This window comes from Archocentrus centrarchus, chromosome 21 (genome assembly GCF_007364275.1).
Source record: "Archocentrus centrarchus isolate MPI-CPG fArcCen1 chromosome 21, fArcCen1, whole genome shotgun sequence".
Taxonomy (NCBI): Eukaryota; Metazoa; Chordata; class Actinopteri; order Cichliformes; family Cichlidae; genus Archocentrus; species Archocentrus centrarchus.
In genome coordinates this window covers 7,996,134-8,017,154 of record NC_044366.1, presented here as the reverse complement: position 1 = coordinate 8,017,154, position 21,021 = coordinate 7,996,134, and the positions used below count along the sequence as shown (strand labels likewise).

General features: G+C 40.3%; 1 protein-coding gene across 1 annotated transcript in view; it reads left to right on the top strand.

Annotated features, from left to right (window-relative positions):
• Positions 1-21,021, top strand: part of adarb1b (adenosine deaminase RNA specific B1b) — a 138,288-nt gene that overhangs the window by 47,061 nt on the left and 70,206 nt on the right. The window contains exon 2 of the mRNA XM_030757600.1: positions 10,603-10,639. The gene's annotated coding sequence lies outside the window, so the exon portion shown is untranslated. The remainder of the gene's footprint in view (positions 1-10,602; positions 10,640-21,021) is intronic.

Below are 21,021 nucleotides of genomic sequence, written 5' to 3'. Positions count from 1 at the left end.
GTATCAGATTTTGATCCACCATGCAATAACATCTGGAAAGCAACTAAATGGCAGGGGCTTCATTTTTTAGCACGACAATGATCCCAAACACACTGTCAATGCAATAAAAGCACACCTGGATAGAAAGACACACAATGGAACATTATCAGTCATGGACCGGGCTCTCCAGAGCCTGAACCTCAACGTTATTGAAGCAGTGTAGGACAGTCAGTGGGACAAAAGGCAGCCGCCATCCAAAGAAAAGCTTTGAATATCCTTCAAGAAGCTGGGAGAGCCATGCCTGAAGACTACTTAAAGAAATTTCAAGACTGCTTAACTAATAGAGTTCAATCTGATTTGCAGAACAAAGGTGGTTGTACCACACATTGACTTTGAAGCTCTTTAGAATTGTACAAACTATTTTTGCCTCATATACTGCATTTCCATCTATGTTTTTTTACATTTCAATAAATTGCTGGACCTATTTCAGATTTTCCTAACAAAACATAAAGAAATCTGTGGTGACTTTTGCACAGTAGCGTACATCTGCATATTTAAACGCTATCACATTTGGCATACCTCATGGATGGCTTATATACACATTATAATCTGACTTTCTCACATGGAAAATGTTCAGTCCTTTTTATATTTTTGTCCTGACACATTGGAGCAGTTGTGAGATCACTGTAAGCTGCGAATACAAAGACTCTGTTGTTGACTGGGTGCAGGACCCCAGTTAAGAGACTCTGTGACACTAACGGGTGGCCTGTGTGGTTGGCAGGAAAGGCAAGGGTGGGGTTAAGTTGTAAATGGAAGCTGTTTCAAAATAGTCTCCCAGACATGCGTCACTATAGCCAGGCTACAACACATCTCCCTGTTCTTTCCCTCTTACTAGTTTCCATATGTTCAGTTGGCACCATTCTCCACGCTGTAAAGCTGTGCAGATGATTAAATTTCCTCTCAATTGCTCAAATATCTGAACAAATGTTTAATAATCAAAATAATCATTCCGTTGACAATCAGACAGTAAGGTTTTAAATCAACAAAGATTTAATTAGAGTTGCCTTAAAGCAGCTATAATCAGCTCCATGCCAACACTGTCCACTGTATATACCTACTGAAATGGTAGGTAGCAATGTAGGTGGAGTAGGTGGAGACTGAAAACACAGCTAAAATGCCATTATCCAATAACAAGTTTATATCTAAATCCAGGTTTTCAAAATCCTTAATAGCATTGCATGTGTCTGAATGGTCTTTCTTTATGAACCATCTCCACCCATCATGTGTGTGTCCCCCTTCAACGGCTGTGCATCCCCTCAGGGAGAGCCATACCCCAGTTCGAGAACCACTAATTTACACTCTGTTGTGAATGTGTCGGACTAGTGTTGACTGGAATTTTCCAAATGAGCGTCATTGATGTGGTGAATGGTTTGCCGCTGTTGTACTGTTTCACTGAACATGTTTTGCTTTAGCTTTTCCTTGAATTTTCTCACATCTGTACTCAGATCTGGTTTGGGGAATAGTTTCCATCATGAAAATGTTACATCTGTGCTGTCCGATAACTTTAGTAAACCTTTTAATTCCAACTGCTTTAAGCAGCCACTCAGAGTTAAACATTTAGAAAGACGTTGGCGATAAAAGTAACTTGCTGTGCATTTGTGATTTTGTACAATGAAGGTAACTTCCTGTCTCATTCAAGTGGATGTGTGTGGGGGGGAAAAGTAAAAATAGAATTGTTGAGGTTGTGTTCACAGCAATAGATGCACTCAGATCTTCACACTGTGTGACATCAATAATTCTTGCACGCAGTTGCTTAAATACATTCCCCATTTCATGGAGTTGTGTAGAATTGTGGAAAAAGAGACAATAGGTGTACTCAGAGAGAAAGTTTTGCAGAAAGAAATGAAAGACAGCCTCAGAGGAATCACCTAATTACTTTTACAGCTTGAATGCATTATGCAAGCATTATTTACCACACTCTCCTGCACTGAACACTTAGTGCTTACCATAAGTCTCTCCTCATACCACTTCTTCTTCTGAAAAATCAGAACTGTTTCCATCCCCACTTTGGATAGCATCTTGCTGACTTTGGTTTTTTTGGGGTTAGCTCACCTGTTCTGCACAGAGTGTGCTCAGCAAACATCCACCCCGAGGTAGTCAGTCCGCTGCTGCCACCCGTCATTATAAATACATTTTGATGGGCTGTCAAACTCCGAAAGAAAATGTGTTCAAATAAGTCAGCCCTTGAACATTTGACATGTTGGTATTGTGTACACTTCAAAAAAAAAAAGATTAAACTAATTCAGTAAGTCATTCTAAATATTAGATAAATATTACGTTTTTGACCTGCAGACTTAACAGATTACCAGATGGATTCATAATTCCATAAGGTTTTCAACCTGACTGGTATGCTTTACACTTGATGTAGGTCAGGAGCTTGTTTGTCTGTGTTTACATATGGCACAAGTACAGGAAGAGTGAGTGCTAAACCCTGCAGGCCACAGAGGATGCTGGCTAACTGAACCCATCTGTTGTGTATGCCAGGTGTACACCATGCTAATCAGAAACTTGCCGACTTCCAGTCAGAACAAATTTCAGTTAAATTTCACAGTGAAAGTTTTAAACAAACAGCGAGTATAATGGCATATCGCTGTGAGTATTTAGCTCAAAAACAGTTAATGGGAAGAGCTCCAGTCGGCCGGAGCCAATGAGATTCCAGCTCAACCTTGACATCACAGAAGCTGTTGATTTTGTGGCAGAAAGGCATAAACAGACTGTTTCAGGATATTTCGATCTTCGGCTTCACCGCTGACCGGCTGTGTATGCCTGTTGTCTCTCATCAGGTTAACTGCATCGTGGACTGATGTGGGTTTTACGCCCCAGAAGGTTGTAGGTCAAGCAAAGCTGTCTGTTCACAGCCCTGGCACACCAGCCAAGCTATGCCAGGGGTAGTCTTCAATGTCCTTGCACTTTTATGGAAATTATTCATTATTATTATTATTATGTACTCAGGACAAAACTCTGTATTACCAAGCACCTAAATGTAACTACTTGGCCTGAGTTAAAAAAAAAAAAAAGAAAAGAGAAAAGTTAGTGTTGGGTCTCTAGGTAACATCTTTTTGTATTTTGATGTGCAGTAAGTAGTCAGCCAGAAGCCATTCCATCAACTTATATTTCACTTTTGTAATCCCTGAACAGCCCAATGTGGTGGAACAGTTTTAGGCATGTTTCCCTGCTACTCCTTTCTGCTGACCGTAGAGCTCGTGTATTTCCCACTGTGCATATCTTGTCCTTCCTTCTGAGTCCATACCAGAAGCACCCTTCTTTTGCCTCATCTTCCACAGTTTTAAGCACCTTCCTGAGCCTGCAGCCAGGGATTCCAAGGTACTTTAGGAAACGGTCTCCTGAAGCCTTTAAACTGACTTCCATATGAAGGATCATTGCCCTTACTGTCCTTCAATGCGTTTGCTAGCTTTGTGTAAGATTCCTTCTTCACACAGGCAGCCTCCTTCCCCTCCTCACACAGAACAGTCAGTGATTGCAATCTTAGCAGAGGTGGATCTGAGGATGATGTCTAGCTGAAAAAGTTGTTGCCCTCTCCTTTGGGAACTTTTCGGAATGATCCAGGGCTTTCCCTTCTCATCCTGCATCGGTTCCTACAGTGTTAGCGTCACGTTGCTGCCCCTGTTTGTTTTGCTGTGTATGTGTTTCAAAGGCCTTTGTATCTTTTGTGGACCTGGTCATCTTGCCATCTGTGAGAGCACTGTGTCATTGTTGTGTTGAAGCCAGGAAAAAAAAAAAAAAAAGTGCTGTGACCAGAAGTTCTGGTGATCACTGAATTGGCAAGCCTCTTCTGAGCCTAACCAAATTATAATGAAAATATTGATTTTATGTCTTTAACAGTGTTGTCATTATATTAACGTGACTGATCTGACAGCAGCACCTAAAGCAATAAAAATCTTTTAGACCAAATTTCTGATCAATCTTCTTAAAACAATCTGGGAAGCCGTCCTCTAGTCTGCTGACTTAGCTTTTGGGGACAGTGCTTTTGGGTTTCCAGTAAAGTCAGCAGATATCCAGGCCAGGACTTCCTGTTGCATCTGGAGATCACTGCAAATGCAGATAAATTTGAATAAACCAAATAAAAGCTAAATCACTGTTAGACAGTAGCTGATGTGAGACTGCATTTCTGCAAATGCAATCCCTCTCTTCCTGTGTTCAACATGGATGATTTACCTGCATGCAACCAAAGCCAGCCCAGATGTGACTGCCAACACGGAATAAAATGAAAACCAGAAATCTTGCCCCTTGCCTGTAGATGCTGTACATTCACATTCATAGAGATAGCTTCAAATTAATTTGGATGTATTACACCATGACATACTGCAGAACTCACTTTTTTAATTGAGTTACTAGTGTAAAAGTGTTACGGCTTAAAGACTCTGAAATTACCACAGGGCTAAAGTCACTGCGCATAACTATCTGCTGATGTCCAGATGAAGGGCAAAGAGCAAAATGCATATGTCTTGCTAATGCCTTGAGCAACTAATAATATGTATAAAAAATATATATACACACAAACGTGCACAGTTACTTTTGCTGTTGGTGACACCGTAGGTCAAAATGTATGTAATGTGCTCAGTCAAACAAGACCAACCTCTGTTAGTGCAGCAGCACATTAATTCCACTCTAATGTGTGTCTCTGAATAATTTACAGTATAAGCCAAAGGGTTAATCAGACTGATGGTGTGTCTACACATTGTTATGGTACGATGTGCGTAAGCCGTGCCACGCTGGCTTATGTAAAGTGGCTCCCGGGCATAATTTCTCTTGATGAGGTGACTATTATTTATGAAGTATTTGTATTTTTGTCCTTTGTAGAAATGTCAAGAGTGTCTCATTTATTTTGTGGTATATCCCTTGGTGAAATGGTTGAGTCACACATGGTGAAATGCAGTGGTCAGATCAGTTAGTTGTGCTGGATTATGTTGACAGATTGCTTGTTTTATTTTGATGAAATGAAATGAGATTCAGTTATGGTATTCATTTGATTGGAATATTTCCCTTTAAGATTAGGAATTGTTTAACTTCCTTATCAGTGAATGAAATGGTTTATGTGATGTTCAGGTGCTGACTTTATTTGCATTAGGAATATTTAAAGTATTTTTTTATTCTGACACATTTGACTTTTGGGCTTAATTATTGTTTGTCTTCTTTTGCTGAGGATCAGTTGAAACTGAACCCAGTGTGGTGTCTTGTGGGGTTTGAGTTGAGACTGTTTTGGCGCTTTGAGGGCTGGCAGAATGCACAAAGCTGTCAGGGGTGTCAAAAAAGCCTTTTTTTTTTTTCTGAGGAAGCAAGAAAAACAGATGGGTTGGGGAAAAGAAAGGATGTGGGCAGAGAGTTGGGCGGGAGAAGGAAATAAGATAGGCACCGGGGAGCTTTGGACACACACACTGGGTCTGTGTTTAGGAAAACATGCATTTGAGTGAAGTTCATTTTTGTAAAAAAAAAACTTGACTTAAAGCTTTGTTGTTATTTAAGTACTTCATTGTGACACTTGGCATGTCAAATATGAAACCCTGTGTTGCATCAGTATTACCTACATGTCATATTTTGACATTAGCAGGGCAGCTTTGATCACATCTTTAATTCAAAGGGAGGAAAGGTTTAACCTACTGCAAGTAGCACACCATGCTGACCATGTATATCCACCTTCATATGCACTCAGCAACTAACATTTAAAACCATCTGCTGTGGTCCACTGAGCAGCTCCATTGGAGAGACAAGATGTTAATTCCCCAAAGATACCTTTGCAGCAGCATTTGGAGTAAGTGAGAGTGAGTCATTCACTCCTCCCTCACACACTTCCCTCGTATGTGACTTTCATCCTAATCCCTGACTTCAGCTTTCAAAAGTGAAGGCTTTTTGGCAGCAAACAGCCTCAAAAAGCCATCAGCTGTCATACCATCTGCATAATGATGGTAAAGTGCGCTGAAGTTTGCCGCAGTCATCTATCACCTACATGGCATCATCCGGTTTGCCACTTTGACCTGCTTTTACCCGGTGGTAACTCTTACAGATACTTCTAAATCATCACAAATAAATGTCACACAGAGGTCACTGGAAGAGGTTATGCAATTAAAAGATGCGCCTCCCAACTTCCTCTGTTACTCATCAATAATTGTAACTAAAGGCTGTTGTTTGGCTGTGTGTAGTCCACAGCTCACTCAATAACACTGCCGGGAAAGGATTACACTGTTTTAAAGAAGGGCACTGGGGTGTTTTCCATAGTTTGTTTACGTAATGGAGTGTGAGTGCAATGGAATACCATAAACAAGTCATCTTAAACCTCAATGGCCCTTATGTATTTAGGTTGTAAGACAGCCATGTCATGCTGTTAGTATTTGGTAACAGCTGGAATTTTCTGGAATAGCAATAACTCCACATGGCTAATAAGCATAAGAATATAATCACCAAGCTATTTTGATGCAGCATGTATTTATACCAATCCAAAATATATTCATATTTAAAAAAAAAAAAAAAAGGCTCAACAAGTGATCAGTTAAACTGTAAATTTCACTGCAAAGCATCCCCTCAGTTAGATCCAACCAAAGCACTTTTTGTACCAGTCTGCAAACATGTTTATTTCTGCTGTCAAGTCGGGGAGTTTAACTTGGGTCTCCGTGGGGATTGACTCGCTTCGAGGAGCTGCAGTTTCTGGCACTTAATCTTTGGCTTCATTTTTCTGCCCCAGAGGTTGCAATTTGGTCTGAAGTGAGAATGCAAATGTTTTTAGAATGACTGCTGAAGCCACTGATGAATTAATATTATATTATTGGAGTTTGCTTGTGCACAGCAGAATCTCTCTTTTCTAGCTAAAGAATAAACAGATCACTGAACACTGATGTGCGCGTCTTTGCCTTCTGGTAAATGTGATGTTAAAATGCAAGTGAACTTTTTCTCAGTGTGGAAACGGGGTTAATTGGACTGTGTTCAAAGTTTGGATTAGCTTACGGAAGGCTTCATTAACAGCAGTTGACATTTGTGTTTGTTTCACAAATTAAGCCGTATGATATGTAAAACGCCTTTAAGAATCAGCAACCTAAGGATGTTGTTTGTGATTCATTAATATTAAATAGCTTACCACTTTCTGTTTTCGGTTTATCTAGATTGACATCTGCCAGTATTTTTGTCTGCTCATGTGAAAAGTACAGCTGTAATTACTAAGACTGCAGAGTCTGTGCAAAAAAAAAAAAAAAAAACACAAAAAAACCCCAACTGTGAATCAGAAGCTGTTTCCACCATGAAGTGTTTGTTGGAGTCTTAGCAACACATTGAAAATAACACAAAATGCAGCTTCTTTGCTGCTGCCAGTGGGGAGAAAGGGTCATTTCAAGTTATCGCCTTCCATTTCACTGAGATTTCACTTTCTTAAAGCATTGTTTCATTTCAGAGATTCTCATAGTTCAAGAGCCAGCAGCGTTCTCTGTGCTGTCACCACGAGCTTCATATCTTTTTTTTTTTTTTTTCTCCCTCCTCTGCTCATGATAGTTAGCGGAGGAGGCAAAACAGAATCCCCAGAGCAGAGAGTAGCAGTAGCTGAATATTCTTAAACTCAAATTGATGCATTCTCTACTGCTAAATTAGCAGTAGCAAACACTCGCCCCCTTAGAGACTAAGGGCCTAGTGTAGCCTCTGCTCCTCCTCTGTTGCGTTACTTGGTCATAAGACACAAGAGGGAGGAAACGCAAGGTGACTCACAGCTGACTTATGTAACAAATCTTACATTGTATTAACAAAAATAAATAAAGCAGCCAAAGCTGTTACACTTACATTGCATAGATTCTTCAGTTTGATTGCTGACTTCTTTGTGTTTTTTTTTTTTTACTGAACATCGCTCTTCGATTTGTATCACATGAAGCCACTGAAAGATAAAAATGATGGTTAAAAAAAAATCCAGTAATCTTAAGGCTGGTACAGGGTGCAACATCATATTCGTCAATGTAAGACGACTGTGTCCTGGACATTACTTATGTATTGATGTTTTCAGGGTCACTGAATTCTGCCAAGGCCATTCATTTGTTAAAGTCAGCTTTATTTACATTAAATCGATGCTGGGACCTGAGGATCGGATGGAGATTAGACATATTTTTGCAAATGTGGAGAGGATAAGTGTGTATTGAATAGGCATCTTAGAGGGCTCCTTACTGCTTTGGTATTTAAATTCATGATAGATAAGAATGTATTTTACTGGCCGTCAAGCACTTAAGTGTTAACCTGATGATAATTCATGAAATGTGTCAAGTGGCTATTTGAATATGTAGGACATAGTTACTGCTGTTCAGTTTCTGAACAGTTTTTTCTTTTTCTTAGAAAGTCACACAGTAAATGGAGGGAAACGGCTCATGATTCGAAGCGTGCCACATTATCTGTCAAACATGGTGGAGGCACGGGCACGTGTGGCTGCCAGTGAAACCGGGTCGCTGGTGTTTATTGATGATGCGACGGCTGGTAGAAGTAGCAAGATGAATTCTGAAGTGTACAGGGCTTTAGTCTCTGCTCAGATTCAGCCGGATGCTGCAAAATTTATCAGAGTCAAAGCATGCTGTTTCTCAGGGGATATTCTTCAATGATCAAGTCGTTCACCTGATCTCAACCCAATTCAGCTTGCTTTCCAGTTACTGAAGACAAATCTGAGTGCAAAGAGACCTACAAGCAAGCAACAACTAAAAGCGGCCGCAGTCAAGGCATGGCAGAGCGTCTCAGGGGAGGAAGTACTTGGTGATGTTCACGGGTCTGCAAAGAATTTTTAAAAGCAGACATTACATTTAAAATCATGCTAGTTTGTCCAATTGCTTTTAAACCACTAAAAATGGGGTAAAATGTATAAAAATGCTGTAATTCCATAACAGCTAATACAATATTTTTTGTTAAACCCCTTGAATTAAAGCTGAAAATCTACACTTTAATCACATACTGACTGCTTGATTTAACATCCTCTGTACTGGTGTGTGTACAAGGCAAAATTTAAAAAAAAAATGGTGTAACTGTCCAAATACTTATGGACCTAGCTAAGGAAATTGAGTGTAACTTTGGGGAAGATGGCTCCTTGAGGAAGCTCAGAGAGATTTAATGCAGCTTGGTGGATGTCTTGATGATGTTGTAGGAAACCGTAAGCTGGAGAACTTTTGACCACCTATGGACAGTGCATAAATGTCTTAATGGACAGTTAACAATTTTGTCACAGTGTGGCTGGTTTGTTGGTTGGTATAGGTTTGAAAGATTTCAGTACATATTGATTTGACAGGGAGTAAGCGTAGTTCCTGGTCGTGAAAGCAAATGCGATTTAATACGACAGGTCACAGAAATCTGGGGATACCAGAACAATCTGCTGTTTATTATGAAGTCAGAAAATAATTGGTCTGTCCCATCATTCTCTGAGCAACCGTTATCTGGTCCTGCCTGTGGCATGAGTCTGCAAACGGTGTACAGGCCACAGAGAAAGTGAAAGTTGTTTAGGCTAATGAGATGTTGGAGACGTGCAGATGGTCACTTACAGCTCTTAATCTAATAGCTGTGGCTGCTCCTTCTATTTCCATTACTTGTACAATATTTCAAACTATCTGCTGTCAGAAAATTGTCTTATTTTGTAGACACACCGATGATGAACAACAGCAGGAAGTCTTGAAGTGAGTGACAAACATTTTGCATTTCCTGCAACAACTCTGTTAATAAATTCATGCACTATTCAAATGCTTATATTGTGAAGCTCCAGCTGTAGAAAAATGTTGGTTTGCATTTGGAAGCAGAACTTTTGACACTGATAGAGTTCATAATACTGAAAGTATATAAATACTGCAGTGATTTTGTAAGTGAGTTTTTGGATTAATTGCTGCTGTGTTACTTCATTTTACATTAATGACTCAATATATGCATTTAATTAAAATCTATGCAATTGTTATGACATTTGAGGAAGAGAATCGTGAGGTTTTACATTTTGCTTCCCAGTGTCAGCATTAAATGGGTTACTGACTCCTGAACTCGATGTTGAAGGACAGGTTTGGAGGGAAGTGTGAGACAAGTGAGCTAAATTTAATTTATTTAGAAGCGTGCCATTCCGTTTCAGTCCATGCTAACCTTTGTAGTGTCACCTCTGTTTGTGGTTTTCGGGACACCCCTCTGTCCCTAACAGTGGAATCACAGTTACTAATGTGATTGGACAGTGGCTCTGCATCTGCTCCCTATTTCCAAGTCTCCTTGGATGTCTTGCATGTTTATTGCCACTGTTTGCTCATCGCTGCTGTGTTGCGGTCTCGCTGTGGTTTGCTGCTGGTTAGAGTCGAGCTGCCTGGGGCAGGGTCGGGGGATGGTGGCCGGGCAGTTTCTTCACATGCCATGGTGATCCGTGACTTTCTGCTGGATGCCTAGAGAGATTCTTGACCTTGATTTGTTTCATTTATGCTTCAGGTTGATTTTCCAGCATCTCTTCAAAAAAAAAAGTCACATCAGCTCTCTTTAAGAAATAGTACACTCTGTGTGTGACACTATATTCCTGTTAACTGGGCACAAGATCACTGATATCTCAGACTCCTAATAACAGTCTTCTTTTTTCTCCTTTAGGTGCAGCGTGTTGCAAAGGACTGCTGTCCGCACAACGGTAAGTTCAGTCCTGTGACGTTTAACATGAATTAAAAGTCCAAATGCAGGATTTAGAGATAACCAAGATTTCTCTGTAATTTGTGTGGATAGGCGGATCTCTTCAAACAATTAGAAAACAATGACGAACCCCCGAATAACGTGACAGGTTTAAGAAGCTTTTTAGTAGCTTTGTTGAAGATATGCACTACTACAGTCTGTTGTCATCTATGATGGACACAATATAGTCAACAAAAAAGCCGTCTGTTTCTCACATGCGAGACACATTTGGTATTAAATATAAGTTGGTATCTGCTGACTGCAGGACTCTTTCAAAGCTGGAGTCACTCCAGCGATGGTGGCCAAATGAGGGGTAACATTACCTGTCACTGAGAAATGAAGAGGCGTCATGTTCAGTACGAGACAGAGTTCATAAACAGTGGTGTCATTTATATCAGCACATGATGCCAACACACATCACTCTTAGTGTTCAGCTTTACAATAGAGTGGATTTACACAGTTTCTGTTCCCTGTTTCTTGCTTTTTTTCTCATTCACTGTATCTGCGCGAGCATTTCTATTTTTAGACTTGCTCAAATACCAGGGGATCCTGCACTCTTCCCCCATCCCCTTCCTACATCTCCTCAATTTACCCCCATTTCAGCTGAATGTCACAACCTCTGCTCTTCTGTGTCAGGTTGATTTATTTTGAGTCTTGCAAATACATGTATGTGTTATCCATAATGGCTAATGATTTAGTAAAAAAAAATTTAAAAAAGAAAAAAAGCAGTTCAATCTCCCAATACAGCAGCATTGACTGATACCCGCCTTGTTGACTGCTAGTGGCCTGTACGCACGATAACATTTACTGATGTCAGTTGTCAGTTTTTATCTGTTGTCACATTAATTTTGCACTCGTGAGATGGAAAAAAAATGTTTTCACCCCCCCCAAAAAAAAAAAAAAAATTATTAGAAAAACAAACAGTGGAATTTCCATCCATCTATTTTATTAACTGGAGCCTGTCCCAGCTTTCACAGGGCGAGAGGCAGAATACAACAACAGAATAGAAGAAATGATCGTGCATGTCTGTAGACAGCGGGAGGGCCCATAGAGAACCCATGCAAGCTTAATGAGAACATGTAAACTCCACACAGGTGGATTTGAACCCAGAACCTTCTTGCTGTGAGGCGACAGTGCTAATCACTCTTCCACCCAATACTGGAATCTTTGATTTATAGCGTATTCAGACGCTTAATACATTATAGCAACCTCTTTGCCAGCCAACAGCATGTGTAGGTCCCTACTGCCTTTTTCCATACCTGGGCAGGACATTAACTAGACCTCTATACTCTTGGTTTACTTTTGCTGCAGGACAATTCATCCCCTGCTGGCCATTAGGAAGAATGCAGGTTTTTGGCACTTTTGCGTTCACTTTTCAGACCCAGAGGTTACATCTATCTTTTATATACAGTACAGTCTGTAATTTTGATTCCACCTAGCACCTGAAGGTTTGGATATATCAGCCTCTGCTGCCCCAGTTTTGGTCAATATAGGTCCCTTGCTGGTCCCCATTTTAAGGTTGGGTACCTCTTTAAAGCAAGATATCTTAAGTTGAATAGATATGTTATCGCTTAGAGCCAGGGACAGCTCAGATGCAGGCTGTGTTATTGACAAGAGGAGACATTTACCATCCTCCTTGCACACCTCCTAAATAGTCGTTATTTTTGTGCTGGGTCCTTGGGGGCAGGAACTGTCAGGTAGAGAAGAGGGCCATCTTGAATAGATTCTGATCACTGCAGCTCACAGCATGAGGTCTGCCCCAGTGGTGCTCAGGTGAAGGCACCCTGCAGAGAACTTCGTAAGGACTCTTTCATTTATCCCAGGGTGAATTTAGTGAGGGAAAAAAGTATATAAAATCATAAAACATCATCGCCAGCTCTGTCTGGCTTCATCGTCTTCTGCTCCCGCAGCGCAGACACTCTCACACCACAAACATCCACCTCGTAGTTCGACAAGGATTAGCTTCTGAATCAGCCCCAAACACACACACACACACACACACACACACACACACACACACACACACACACACACACACACACACACACACACACACACACACACACACAGTGCATATTTGGCGACATGAGCACATATTTGTTTGCTTACATCTTCTAATTAAAAAACAGCCCCTTTCCATACAGACACACAAGCCAGACCTGCTGTTAATTTCCATTATTTGTAATGCTAAATTTTAAGCCAATGCCGTGTGTGTGTTTGTGTGTGTGTGTGTGTGTGTGGCAGTAACATTCCCGTAGCCTGTGTGATTGGAAACACAGCCAGCAGTATTGTGCCTCACCGTCATTATTGTAATGAATATTTAGTGCGGTGCTGGCAAGATAGCTGACACTGACCCAACTACAATGTGATGTGATGCTGCAGGGTGAATAAAATGAGCATTTGACAGCATTTCTGTATTTTTAAGAATTATTCAGCGAGCTGGTGATGTGCATATTGACCGAAGCACAAGATTTAAGAAGAAAAGGTAGATCAATTGCAGACTTTGTGGTGGTGCTGCTGAGGTTACTCCCTCAGATGATTTAATCTTTATGACAAAAAGAACTAGGCTAGACATATTTCATAGGTGTCATAAGTACACAGCTTTTATATTTGTGTAAGCAATACACCAGTGGACATTTGGAGGGCTAGATGACCCATGTTCCAGGAAGGGAATTGGGAACAGGCTGGTAAGTCACCTTGGATCTAAAAATAGGTGTATCATTTCTGTTTACTCAGATTTGACTGAGTAATGACTCCAAGTGTGGGTATCTGTATTAGTGGAAATGAGTGCTAAATGTTTTAAAGTAACTTATTCCCCCATAGCCTGTGCGTCACAGCTACTGCTGCAGCTCCATTTGCTGGCCGTGTTGTAAGTGACCCAAATCACATGGCCAAACTCCAGAAGCTATTGTTTTCAGAAGACCAGCGTCCACCTGTTGATTTCAGATCACATGACATCTTTGCGTCAACATCTCTTCCTTTGCATCCCCCTGCAGCGTTCTCTCTCACCTCATACTTTGAAAAAAAGCCTCCGTCCGAAGCGTTTCTGACCATTCTAATGCTGACCAGATGTAAAAGATCAGATGACCACGTTTTTATCTTAAAAGCAGATGTGATCAAGATTGCCTACAAAATAGGTAGAGGTTTCCCCGAGGAAGCAAAGCAAGGTTAGATGTTTTCAAAATAAATATTTTAATATATTACTGTGCAGAAGTCTTGAGCGACCCCTGATTTCTTTATATTTTGCTAGAAAAAAATGTTCATTGAAACATTCGCAGACATACATATGTTTGGCACAAACAGTTGTAATGAGTTTGAAAGTCAGTATTTTGTTATGACCACCTTCTTCAACACAGCCTGAACTCTTAGGCAAGCTTGTGATTTCTTTATGTAGTCTTCAGGTCTTCTTGAATGACATTCACAGCTGTTCTTTGGATGTTGGCTGCCTTTTGTTCCGTTTTCTGTCAAGATGACAAGATCCCACCCTGCTTCAGTAATGTTGAGGTTTAGGCTCTGGGGAGATCAATCCATGGCTGATAGTGTTTAATTGTGTGTTTTTTCTGTCCGGGTGTGCTTTTACTGCATTGGCAGTGTGGGATTATTGTCATGCTTAAAAATGAAGCTGTTGCTTTCCAGACGGCACTTTTCTGTGTTCATAGTTCCATTAATTTTACCAAGATCTCCAACACCACTGGCTGAAATGCAGCCCCAAACCATGACAGAGCCTCCACTGTGTTTTACAGATCACTGTATGTATTCACTGTAATATCTCTCTTGATTCCTCCATATATATAGACAACAATTTAAACCAACATTTGAAACTTGGCTTCTTTACTCCATAAGACCTGTTGCGACTCCTTTTGTCCTCTGCTTGTCCACTTTCCTCAGATCTTTTAAGGACACACTGCACACCATGCAAAGACTTTCAGAAAGTCTGGAAACTCCTGTGAAGTAAAATATAAAGCAATGAGGGGTGGCTCAAGACATTTGCACAGTACTGTACTGTGGGCTGGTAGCCTTTTTCGTAGCAGCTTGTCAAGTGTGTGTCTACCTAAAAAATCAAATCCAGAGAAACACAAGGAACAAGTTATTTGGTCAAAGTGAAAGCCTAGCTGGAACAGTATTAGTTTTCTTGGTAGAGCTGAGACGTAATTGTGTAAAATTGGCTTCTGCCTCAAAGTTCCTTCCATCATCTATCCTCTAATCTCAGATTCTCATCCTCATAAATCATTTCCCTCTGATGTTGCTTTTGGAAAATAGCTGATTAAGATGCTTTGCTGTTGAGCACAGTGTTCTGTGTGAAAATCAACATCAACATCATAAAGTATTGTAAAATAAACATGGCCTTATTTCTTAATAGAGTTATGTTACAGTGTTTTGGCTTCTCTCCTGTCAAATACTTAAACAACATATGTTCTGTGTGATCAGCAGCCAGAGCAGTTCAAAACACAGTATCACACTGATTAACATGTATTTATATGTGAAGAGCCCATCTGGAGAGTACCTGCTTTCTTTCACACTTTGCACCCACACCCTGTTGATCTGTTTCTCATTTTCTTTTTTTCCCACCATATACCAGAATATTGAACTCGTCTGCCGCTCCATCCTTGCCTTTGACCACACAGGAGATAGAAGGGTCCGGTATCAAAGCCCACATTTGTTTTGGAAGCCGGAAAGCAGTGACCAGATGCGAAAACAGTGTAGTCATTCGGGCAGATCTGCAATAAGCAGCTGCTGTCACTGATAGTGTAGATTCAATCCTGCAGACTCAGTCTGCTTAGTGTTTCAGTGACATCTGTTTTAAACTGCACACTGCTAGATAGAGCTTTATACGGGGATTGAACTTTTTATCACTACAATGCTGGGATTGTGTTTACGTATCTTCAGTTTAACACCAGCTCTGTATACCTCTTGGTTAAATTATAAGGTAGGTATTATTATTTGGTGCTGACATATTGTGTAAATAGACAGTGTAGGTATGATCCTACCCCTGCGGCATTTTGATTATGTGGCTGTGTATCTAATAGAACCTCACTGAGAGCTGATATCTGAAGCCCACAGGGTTAATATTCTTTTACTTTGTTTTGTTTTGATATGTTACAAAGTGTAAAGCAGTGGTGAACTATGCTGCATTATTTTGGAGGCTATTTGTTAGAAAAAGAAAAAAAATGGTTATAGATTTTAAAAGTCATGCTCTGTTACGTAAGAGCAAATCTAAGGCAATGTTGGATATATTTGATCATAATGGAACAGGCTAACATGATTAACTATAATCCGGTCATTCATGTCAGAGGGATGCTGTATTATGTCCTGTACTGTACTTCATTTGTTTTTTATCCTCCTGCACAAAATAAAGCGGGAGGATATTTGTTGTCATACCGTCCATCTGTCCGTCCACCCGTCTGCCTGTCCGTCCACCCGTCTGTCTGTGCGTCCACCCGTCTGCCTGTCCGTCCACCCGTCTGTCTGTCCGTCCACCCGTCTGTCTGTCCGTCCACCCGTCTGTCTGTGCGCCCTGTCCGGGTGTCTGTGAGGTTTTACTTTTCTGGTCTGTAGACTCCAAAACCACAAAGAGTTGAACCATAAAATTTGGCATATGTGTTCTTTACTCTTCAAAGATGTGCAACACTATATTCATGTTCCTTGATGTTTAGTACACTTTGGCTGTATTTTTCTGAAGTGGAGCATAAACAACATGGAGGATTTCGGGCTGCTAATGCTAAGATAATATATGCTAATATGTGATGCCAAATTCTGATTGGCTGAGCACTGCCTAGCATGTTGGTCAGGGATGATTTCCTACCATAAATAGTACAGACTAGGACTTATCATTGAGGAATATTAAAGTCATACCTACTGCTCGAGTATATTGCTCAAATGGTTGCATTTTGTTTGTACATGGTTGAGTTATGATTATAGTGATGTTATACATAATGCATTGATATCAGCAGAATATGTAATGTGAGCATATCATGTAATAATATTACCTTATAAGTGTGCATTATATCTGGCTTATTGTTGTATTATTACACACACACACACACACACACGCACACACACATATGTGTGTGTGTGTAAATGGAAAGACATTATGTGGTATACACCCTTGTACAAGAGTGCAGTATGTACTTTCTTTAGTTTGTTTACCATAGAAATTTTTTGTGTCCTAGGATATGGTTACCAAAAAGTCTTGTTTTGGTCTTGTTTCCTGCTGCTTTTTACTCTCTGTTCCACTTACTGGTTAGGTTGGGTAATAAAAACTCCTTGGTCATTATTAGGAAAAGATTGTATTTTGGATTAAAAGAGAGTATAAAAGATCAACAAGGACCCTAGGAAAAATAAATATGCTAGCAGCCAAAGCAATCACAAAGAGTTTTTCGCCAGCCTGTTGTGGAATACGTTTTTCCGGTGGGCTGGAATAATCAAAACAAATTAGTAAACAAACAATCAAAAAACATTTGTATCGTACAAGAAATTTAGAAAACGATGCATCCCCAGTGACCTGTAACTATATGGACTCTTTGTACCTTCTCTATATTGAGCTGTTTTAGATTGCGTACGTATACGTTGACATGCATTCACAAATCAACTTGCTGCAAACAACACCAGCTTGGCAAGCATCATACATTAGTGTACCTCAGATCAGCCCACTTGATCAGACAGACAATTAACACAATAATTACCGACCGTGTCACAGATAAAACTGTACAATGTTACTAATGGAAGCACCCCACAGGAATAAAAATCCATAAAACCGATGATGATTTTCATCACTAGCCTGGTGTTTCCCTCCACTGTGACATTGTGAGATGGATTATAAACAATTTACCCTGCAAAACATAATCAGAAACACATCACTTAACATGTAAACAGCAAGCTTTGTGTTTTAGAGAACATCTGCTGGAGTTTTTTTTTATTTTTTCGTCTTTTTGTATCAACCCTTGCTTTAGCAGAAATGAGACGCTAATTGGCAGCAAAGCTTAGACTAAAATATGAACTGAAATATGCTTGCCAATACATGTCTCCTTTTTAACAAACACCTTGATTACTTGTTGTTAAGGCGAACAGAAAAATACACAAAACACAAATTCACGCAAAGCCCAGCCAAACATGAGGAGCTGGCTACCTCATTTCCATTGTAGTCACTGCGGTGCGGTAGGTAGACAACTATTCTTCGTCCTTTGTGTTCAGTTCTTGAAAACATGCATTGTTAAATTAATGAGGGTAATTTAGGTGCCACAATGGCCTGCAGCCAGCAGAGATAGTTATTTGCACGCTGCGCCCCACTAATCAGCGACCATACCAAGTAAAATCAGTTTGGCAGCTTATCAGATCAGATGGTTTTGTTTTCAACCAATTTTCACTCAATTCTCCTGCTGCTGTTTTTGCTGAAATTTCCCGAGGATGTCCAGCAGGAGAGAGAACCTGCTGTTTGATCCTCCTCACCTTGATGAGATTATACATTGAAATTAGTATGATTACAGCTGTCAGGGATTAATTAGTACTATGGGTATAAAGAGACTGTGTGTTTAAGGGTTGTGCATTGGTTGTAGGACTCTGAGTGTATATTTTTGTGTTTGTGTGTATGTACTGACTTAGAACTAGAAATTAACTTTGGAGGTGTGGCTGTGTTTCTATACTCGTGATCATGATTGTTCCTGTACAGTAAAGGCAGTGAGACTCTGTTACCTTATACGCATAAAAACACGACTTTTTCCTGCTATTTTTGGCCATTTTTATAAGCAGAAGTGTTTTGTGTGCTTAATGTAATGAAACCCTCATTGATTCAAAAAAAATTTTTTATCACAATGCTGCTGGTTTTGTTTTTTTTTGTTTTTTTTTGGGCCTCTGGCTAAAATCTCTAATAAAAAAGCTGTAAAATCCCTCTGTGCGGGAAAAACCCTGTACTCGACTCATTATCCCTGAAATCCCCAGAGTATCAGTACGTGAGTTCAAACACTAATGAACATCAGAAGAAACAGTGGCGTAAATATCAGAGCAGGGAAAGCAGGGAAGTCCAGCTTTAAGACATCAAAATGTAATCTATTAACAACCTTTCACTGTTTGATGTGTTTTTGATTGGCGTGTAGTAGGGACCGGGTGTGCGCTTCACTGTTAAAGTACACATTTTCTACATGTTCTCCTAAATGCCAGCTTTATTGTTGGTTGCTGGACTGCCATTTGAGTTTGAGAACTCACTAACTGATGAATGCTACCATCATCAGTTCACTAACCATTTGCTGCAAACCTACTTTGTACCCAAATGGCAACAGTTGCGTTCATTATACAGACAGTAGCCTGGGATATTTTTATGCTGGATGAAATTCATGAACTCTGTGAATATAAATTCTGCCTCAGTTGCACTTCATAAAGCATTTTGCAACCAGATTCAGAGATTTCCAGTCTGTGCTTAAAATGAATCAAAGAGTACCCCCCCACACCCCCCTGCCTCACTGAGGCTGTAGTCAGTACAAACCAGATGGATTGTATGAAGCCGCTCTAAGGGTAGCAGAGGTAGGGGAGAAGCGGAGCGATAAGAGATGGAGCTGCGGGGTTTCAAATATTAATAGAGATGGAGTGTACACCAGACATCGTGCATGCATGAGCTGTTTTTGTGCACTCCAGGTTTTCAACAAGCTACGCACCCCCTGCCACCGCATAGCAAACCTCTCAGTCGGTGAACAGTGGTAGCCAGGCATAATGGAAGCGCAGATAAATGGACAGGAGGTCTGAGATAGATTACGGTGATGCTAGAGCTACTTGGTGACATACTTACAGTCATCTGTGCTATATCTCAGTTGTCCTGTAGTGGGACCACAAGAGCTGTGCCATATGAAGAGGTGGCCCTGTACGTAAGTATCCGGTGTGGTCTTTATTATAGCATAACATTTGAAATGAAGAGGAAAAAGTGTTTCTAACATTACGACTGCAAATATTCCTGTATATTAAACTGCAAGTCTTAGTATTAAAATCACGGATTTACATTGCTCTGATATAACTAGTATCAGATAAAATAATGCAGTTGCTTGTTTTTGAGGTCCTCCCACAGTTCTGCTTAAAATCTACAGAGGGTGAGAAGAATAGGCAGGAAACAGCCAACTTTTCTTTTTTTGTTGTTTGCCAGATGAGAGAAATAACACTCACCCACCACTGAGTAAATTTACTGGCCATTTTCTGTGCAGCCTGTGAAATAAATAGCTGCTGGCTTTAACACTGCGACTCTGTTCTATAGCTTTTCAAGACACTGTTGAATATTTAAGTCAGAGATAGAGTTGTGGCTCTTGGGATTTAAAAATCACCCCCTGTAGGAATGCGTAAATTGTGGAGTTTACATTTAAGTCATATTCATTAATTAAAACCGCAAGCGGTGATATCGGGCCCTCGCACCAGTGGCGCACGTCGACCTGTGGCGCGTTCGTAGTCAGGCAAACTCGGTGACCCATGCCGCACTTGAAGCATACCTTTACTTGATCAGAATGATGTCCAAAATATCTGTACCCATTTTCCTCCATTTAGCGGAAACTGCATCTTAAGCTCTCCATATAAACCCAATGTAATGTTTGAGGGGTGCTGACGGCTGCAGTGTGCGAAATAGGGCATAGGTCTCATTGACTTTTTTGATTGTGACTGTGTATAGAATGTATATACCCAAGTTTATACAATTCTGTGAAACTAAGACTTTTGCTCTCCATATAACCCCAATGCAGTATTTCGGGTGTTATCGCGGCTGTATCGTGCAAAATAGAGCATGGGTCTCATTGACTTTTATGTTCAGGATGATATCAAGAATGTTGACACAAATTTTCATGCATTTTAGAGGAACTAATTTTGTGGACCCCATACAAATATTCATTTGCTTCTGTAGGGGGCGGTCTTGCATCTATAGCCTTGAGTCCGCAGTTATGGCTTCAGCCTGTGTGTGTACATGAGTGATTACATTTTTAGCTTGATCGGGCAAAGCATGTGTTATAGAGTGCACAAACAAGTCTGTGGCAAGAGAAAAACGAAGGTTAAATTCAAAGTGCCTGGTGTGACAAGGGCGTTTAATATTTTGTAAATCTTTCCACAATATTTGATGGACTACTTGTCCAGATGATCTGGAGCCATTTTGGTCTCACTGGGTGAAATGCCTTAGGAGGAGTTCATTCAAATAGCAGGTGTGGAAATGGCAAAAATTGACACCTTCAATTGAAGATGGCCGACTTCCTGTAGGGTTTTGGATATGGGTCCAAGAGACTTTTTTGTATGTCTTAGGATGTTACATGAGTCTGCAAAATTTCAGAGCTGTAGATTAAATGTAGCTCTGGGCCTACGCAAAAAAACATGCTATTTTATGATATTTCA